Source organism: Schistocerca serialis, unplaced genomic scaffold (genome assembly GCF_023864345.2).
Source record: "Schistocerca serialis cubense isolate TAMUIC-IGC-003099 unplaced genomic scaffold, iqSchSeri2.2 HiC_scaffold_246, whole genome shotgun sequence".
Lineage (NCBI taxonomy): Eukaryota > Metazoa > Arthropoda > Insecta > Orthoptera > Acrididae > Schistocerca > Schistocerca serialis.
The window spans coordinates 47,501-55,000 of NW_026047813.1; the positions used below are offsets into that span (position 1 = coordinate 47,501).

General features: G+C 59.8%; 1 pseudogene; it reads right to left on the reverse strand.

The window, feature by feature from the left end:
- The window catches only part of LOC126444200 (large subunit ribosomal RNA), a 10,785-nt pseudogene that overhangs the window by 2,285 nt on the left and 1,000 nt on the right, over positions 1 to 7,500 (reverse strand).

Here is a 7,500-nt window from a genome sequence, read left to right on the forward strand (position 1 = left end):
GGATTGCCCTTCCGGAGCCAATACAGCGCACCCCTTTCCCTGACCAGTAGGTCAAGTGGGGGGATTGCCGTGATGACAAGTAACGCATCAGCGGATGTCGTGCTGTATGCTCCGGTGAGGCGCACCAGCGCTTGGCGCTGTAGCCTCCTCACCGCCGCCGCAGGTTTTCTCTTTCTCAATCTATGAGCCCAAACACTCGATCCGTAAGCCGTGATGGCTACCAGAATGCTCGAGTGATACAGCCTTAGTGTATGCAGTGGCAGGTGGTATTGCCTGTTTGCAATGCTGGCTATTTTGTGGAATAGGGCTTGGCCTTTGCGACATACGAACTCGATGTGCGCCGTGAACAGCCTGGACTCGTCAAGGTGAATCCCCAGGTACCTTGTCATGTAAGTTCGCCTGATTGCTCCATTGTTGGCTCCTCCAGCTATTCGGAGCAAGGGATCACGCGCCAATCGGCCGCGCAGCATGACATACACAGTCTTCTCTGCAGACAGCTTCAGCTTCACCCTCTGGCACCACTCCTGTAGTGCATTTAACGCTGCATTGCAGTTTGCTTCTAGTATTGCCCGAGAATCACCTTCTATCACTAGAAGAATGTCATCAGCGTACGCCACCACGCCTCGCACTTGTCGCAGTTCCCCAAGTTCCTCCAGCACAGGTTCCAAACCCACGTCCCAGAATATGGGACCGCAGACTGAGCCCTGTGGGCATCCCTTAGTGATCAACTTCTCAACCGCCCGCCCCGGGCACCGCAAGACCGCTCGCCGGTGTCGGCAGTAGTCAAGCAGGCACCGGTACAGGGGCCCAGGACATTCCAACTTCCTTAGGCTGTCGAACAGAGCCGGCCACCATAGGTTATCGAAAGCCCCGGCGATGTCGACCATTATCCCCGCAACGTACTTAGCGGTAGATGTGTCCACTAGCGACATTGCCTTGTTTATAGCATCTTCTGTACACAGGCCCCTCCTGAATCCGTACTGGTCGGGACTTCGTCCCCTAAGCTCCCGGTGTTGCTCTAGCCGGAGGCATAGGAGCTTCTCCTGGAGCTTGGCCATGGAGTTCAAGAGACAGATTGGTCGGTACGATTTCGGCACTTCTGGATCCTTGTCATCACCCTTTCGCAGTATAACCACTTCAGCAGTCTTCCACGACTCTGGTACCCGTCCCTGTCGCAAACACTCGTTGTAGAGGTTTGTCAGGTAAGGGCAGATCTCCGCGCATAAGGCTTGAAGAGCCTCTGCAGCGAGACCATCTTGTCCCGTCGCCTTCTTTCGGCGCAATTCGAGAATGGCTATGGTAACTTCACGTTCAGTGAATGGAGCAACTGGCGTCTCATTGGCATACGCCTCATTGAGTTGTCTCCTCATATTCCCCTGTTCCTCATTCTCATCTTCGCTACTATCATCTGGCAACAAGGTGCTCATGAGTAGCTCGGCTGACTCCTGCCAGTCCCTGGTGTGGCTGCCATCATTCTTCCTTAGGGTTGACAGGACCGTCGGTGACCGAACTTTCGATGCGGCAATTCTGTACGGCGTTCCCCAGGGGTCAGCCGCCAGACTGTCACGAACGAAAGACTGCCAACTCTCAATCCGTACCGTGTGCAGCGTCCGCTTAAACACCGCCTTGGCCCGCCTGTACCGCGCAAGCGTGGCCTCACGCATGTGATCGCCTATGCTGCGCTGGTATTGCCGCCGCGCCCTTCTGCATTCGCGTCGGAGACGTTGCAGCTCAGGGTTCCAAGGCGCTTTAGGCGTTTTCCCTGTATGGGCTAACGGGACTGCGCCCGTTGCTGCTGTAGTAGATAGGGACAGCGGGAATCTCGTTAATCCATTCATGCGCGTCACTAATTAGATGACGAGGCATTTGGCTACCAACAGCCGTCTTTATTCAAAATAATTTGAATAACACAAAATATATACATATATAATGCGTGGCAGGTGTTTGACGCCATGTCCGCCACCGAGGTGGGGACTTACAGGGCGTACCACAAGATACAAGTATAAAACTAACATACACATATACATATATATTAGTGCGGAAGAACAACAAAAACAAAAAAACACAAAATAATGACACAAAGAAGGAAGAACAAAGACGGTTTATTCCTCCTGTGGATAGGCCCCAGGAGTCAAGGCGAAGAAAAATATCCAGCAGCCTAGCCGACGCCGACACGCTGCTTCGGGCTAGGGGCCGTCATACGCTCGAAAATCTTGTAACTTCTGCAGCAACTCTGTAGTGTTCTGGTGCTCAGCACCGCTAGTTCTCGGGGTCGGAAGCCTAAGGCGGCGAGATCCCTCGCCGACGCTGGAGACCATACACCCCTCCAGTTCAACGTCGCGGTGGACACAATCACCTCCTCAACGTCACGGTGCAGGTTGGAGATAGCACGCCGGATGGACGGCGTGTCGTAGTAGGCCGCCTTCTGGGAATGACACCAGTCGAGCCGGAGATGGTCTCCGACTATCTGGGCGTCGACCACGCGGGCGATGCCGTCTTTGACCGCCACCACGTCAGGCTTGCGGATGCCCTCAGGTGTTCGGAGGTGGGGCTCCACGGAGACATTGAAGCCCCTCTGCGCGAGTCCGCGGGCGACATAACGCACAACAGCGTCATGGCGCTTGACCCGGGACCCGTGCGTCCTGAAGCAAGCCTGAAGTACGTGGTTGGCGGTCTCCACGGCCTGGCACCCCGCGCGGCATCTGGTGTCCGCCTCCCGGCCGCGACTGCGCCGTGCCTTCGTAGGGAAGGCGTTGATGCGGGCGCGGAGGGCGTCGATGTAGTCACGCCCAGATAGCAGGCGACTGGTGTCGGCGACCCACTGATGTTGGCCACTGACGGCGGCAGAGGATGACAGCGCCGCACCGTCAATGGCGATGTGTAGGCGCGCCGCCCACATTTCCCCAACCTGCGTTGACGATTTGAGGAGGTGGCCCTCCCACATTAGGTGGCGCTCCAGCACCTCGATCTCACGCTGCACTTCATCCATGCCTGCACCGTCGCAGGCTGGCCCTATCTTCTTCAGCGCCAGGAGACGGGACCGACGAAGCGTCGGACCCATCCATCGGCAAGATGGGATGCCGAGGCCCCCCTGGGCAACAGGAGCGTGGAAGTATCCCAGGGGGGTGTCCGCCGGAAGGCGGAACCATCTCCTGACGGCGGCCCGGATGGTAACGTCGGCCGACTTCAATGCACCCACCCGGGTGCGGCTGAGGGCCAGCCCGTGGTACAGGCCAGGGAGAAGCACGTTGGTGAGAGCGTGGAGGCGCTGTTGCGGCTTCAGCGGAGCTCGGGAGATGACGTCAAGCTGCTCCACCAGGTGACGACGTGGATTGAAGACACAGCGACCCGCCGTGGAGAATTGCAGCCCCAGGTACCGGAAGGTTTCACCCACACGCAGGGCAGGCATGGTGGTATTGCCTGCTGTGAAGGTGACATTGCTGTCCACCTTCACCTTCTTCTCGCGCCCTGACGCGACTAAAGCGAGGGTGAAACACTTCCGGGCGTTGATCTGCAGCCCTAGGTGGGCGAGGGCTGCGGTAGCTGCGTCGATGAGGGACTGCAAGCCCCTCGGGGTCGCTGCAAACAGCAAGACGTCATCTGCAAAGGCCGCAGCGTTGACTCTGCGACCGAGGATCCGAGCTCCGATGTGGGAGGGCAGTTGGCCTAAAACGTAGTCCACCGCAAAGTTGAACAGGAGGGGGGAGAGGGGATCGCCCTGGCGAACGCCCCGTGCTGGCTGCACAGACACGCCCACGCCGGCGCCGTCCGCTATCACTGTCGTGCTGCCCTCGTAGCACCGCTCGACATACTCGACAAAGCAATCCGGTAGGCCATGCGCCTTCAGCACGGGGCGAAGGGCAGCATGATCCACCGAATCGAATGCCTTAGATACATCGATCGATGCCACAAAGACAGAGCGGCAGGAGCGAACTGCGTCGGTGAGAGCAGTGTCCAGGATGAAAGTGTTTTCCAACATCCCATCCCGAGGGATGAATGCCCGCTGACGTTCGTCCACAGCACAAGCGCGCATCAGGCGTGACGCGAGAACCTTGTGAAAGGTCCGCGCCAACACCGAGCAGACCGTAATGGGGCGAAAGTCAGCGGGGGATGTTGGTGCAGCCGTTTTCGGGAGAAGGGACGTCCGCGCGCGAAGCAGGCGTTCCGGAAGGGCGCGGGCCAGAAGGAAGAGATTCATCACTTTCACCAGGACTTCGTGCGGCAGGCGCCGCAACTCCGCTGGGGTAAGGCCGTCCGGCCCAGCTGCTGATCCCCTGGGCGGCAACGCGGCGGCGACCTCCTCATGTGTGACCGGCCCCCATAGGCACTCAAGAGCGACAGGCTCCGAGTGCGGAAGGAGGCGGTCACGAATGAAGCCCGCGGTGGAGACGGGCTTCTTAGTGAAGAGGTCCGCCCAGAAGTCCAGCAGACCAGGGATGGCAGGTGGCGGCTGGAGCAGGGTGCCATCCAAGAGGCCGCGCACGCAACGTGCGCGCGACCGTCGGAAGGCATCCTGCGTTCTCGCGTATTCCCAGCGGCGCCGCTTGCGCTTCTGCGTCGGCGGCGCGGCAGGCGGCCGCTTCGATGGTTGGCGCGGCCGCTGTGTCCTGGTGATCGATCTCTCCCCTCTGGACCCGACCGACGCAAGGGCATCCGGGAGCATGCCCAGGATGACATCGGGCGGCGTGCCCCGCCCCAGACCAATGACTCGATCCAGGGCAGAGAAACGCTGGGCGGAAGCAGGTAGCCCCGCCAGATGCTCCCAGATGGCGGCGTCAGTCGGCCCCTCCGGCGGCGGCCCGGTGGTGTCGGCCGCGAAGTCCTCGGCTGCGTCGACGGGCGGCGCAGCGGCCTCGCCCGCGTCAGGCAGCGGGCTCGCTGCTCCCCGGCGGGACGCCGGCTCTTCCCCCCGACCGATCTCAAGCGCCTCCATGAACTGGCGGACAAGCTGCTTGTGGGCAGCTTGCCGCCGTCGGCACTTGATTGCCTCAAGCGTTCGGTCGGGGAACATCCTGATGAGTTCTTGATTTACAAAGAAGAACCGGGCGTCCCTCTCGAGGAACAGTTCGGCCTCTGCCTTGGCGAGCGACAGGACTTCTTCCTCCGTCCACCTCGCGCGATGCCTCTCCGTCACGATCTCCGCGTTGGCGGCCGCAAGATGTTGGCGGCGGCGATGGACCCCGAGACCATTCTTGGTGGTGAAGCTGCGGTGGCACTCACTACAGGCGTATACTGCTGCAAAAGTTACAAGATTTTCGGCACGGCCGGTTGGCCGGCTAGGTGCTGGGGGAGTTGGGGTGGCACCTTCAGCGGAAGGGCCACCACTTATTCTCTGGTTACTGCCCCCAACTAAAAAAAGGGATAATGCGAGGGGGGGCTGGTAACCCCCCCAAGCCCCAGGTGCGGTCTTCCACTCTGCGAAAATCAGCGGGCCCACGAGAAGGGGAGAAGACCGCAGGAGAGGAGAGGCTAAGAGGGCTAGGCCCATGTATTGCGCATCACTCTCCCTGTAACCATAACCCAAGGAAGGCACCTCGCAGCAGCAGCACGACTACATCAAGACCGCACTTCGAAAAGCCAAGTCCGGATGCAGCCACACCGCCGCCACTTGGTCACCTTAAGAGAGTCATAGTTACTCCCGCCGTTTACCCGCGCTTGCTTGAATTTCTTCACGTTGACATTCAGAGCACTGGGCAGAAATCACATTGCGTCAACACCCGCTAGGGCCATCGCAATGCTTTGTTTTAATTAGACAGTCGGATTCCCCCAGTCCGTGCCAGTTCTGAGTTGATCGTTGAATGGCGGCCGAAGAGAATCCGCGCACCCGCGCGCCCCCGGAGGAGCACGCTAAGGCGGACGCGGCCTCGCAGCAAGGAAGATCCGTGGGAGGCCAAGGCACGGGACCGAGCTCGGATCCTGCACGCAGGTTGAAGCACCGGGGCGCGAACGCCGCGCAGGCGCGCGCATCCTGCACCGCCGGCCAGCACGAGGCCGACCAACGGCGAGAGCAGACCACGCCCGCGCTAAACGCCCGCACTTACCGGCACCCCTACGGCACTCACCTCGCCCAGGCCCGGCACGTTAGCGCTGACCCACTTCCCGACCAAGCCCGACACGCCCCGATCCTCAGAGCCAATCCTTATCCCGAAGTTACGGATCCAATTTGCCGACTTCCCTTACCTACATTATTCTATCGACTAGAGGCTCTTCACCTTGGAGACCTGCTGCGGATATGGGTACGAACCGGCGCGACACCTCCACGTGGCCCTCTCCCGGATTTTCAAGGTCCGAGGGGAAGATCGGGACACCGCCGCAACTGCGGTGCTCTTCGCGTTCCAAACCCTATCTCCCTGCTAGAGGATTCCAGGGAACTCGAACGCTCATGCAGAAAAGAAAACTCTTCCCCGATCTCCCGACGGCGTCTCCGGGTCCTTTTGGGTTACCCCGACGAGCATCTCTAAAAGAGGGGCCCGACTTGTATCGGTTCCGCTGCCGGGTTCCGGAATAGGAACCGGATTCCCTTTCGCCCAACGGGGGCCAGCACAAAGTGCATCATGCTATGACGGCCCCCATCAACATCGGATTTCTCCTAGGGCTTAGGATCGACTGACTCGTGTGCAACGGCTGTTCACACGAAACCCTTCTCCGCGTCAGCCCTCCAGGGCCTCGCTGGAGTATTTGCTACTACCACCAAGATCTGCACCGACGGCGGCTCCAGGCAGGCTCACGCCCAGACCCTTCTGCGCCCACCGCCGCGACCCTCCTACTCGTCAGGGCTTCGCGGCCGGCCGCAAGGACCGGCCATGACTGCCAGACTGACGGCCGAGTATAGGCACGACGCTTCAGCGCCATCCATTTTCAGGGCTAGTTGCTTCGGCAGGTGAGTTGTTACACACTCCTTAGCGGATTCCGACTTCCATGGCCACCGTCCTGCTGTCTTAAGCAACCAACGCCTTTCATGGTTTCCCATGAGCGTCGATTCGGGCGCCTTAACTCGGCGTTTGGTTCATCCCACAGCGCCAGTTCTGCTTACCAAAAGTGGCCCACTTGGCACTCCGATCCGAGTCGTTTGCTCGCGGCTTCAGCATATCAAGCAAGCCGGAGATCTCACCCATTTAAAGTTTGAGAATAGGTTGAGGTCGTTTCGGCCCCAAGGCCTCTAATCATTCGCTTTACCGGATGAGACTCGTACGAGCACCAGCTATCCTGAGGGAAACTTCGGAGGGAACCAGCTACTAGATGGTTCGATTAGTCTTTCGCCCCTATACCCAGCTCCGACGATCGATTTGCACGTCAGAATCGCTACGGACCTCCATCAGGGTTTCCCCTGACTTCGTCCTGGCCAGGCATAGTTCACCATCTTTCGGGTCCCAACGTGTACGCTCTAGGTGCGCCTCACCTCGCAATGAGGACGAGACGCCCCGGGAGTGCGGAGGCCGCCGCCCCGTGAAGGGCGGGGAAGCCCCATCCTCCCTCGGCCCGCGCAAGGCGAGACCTTCA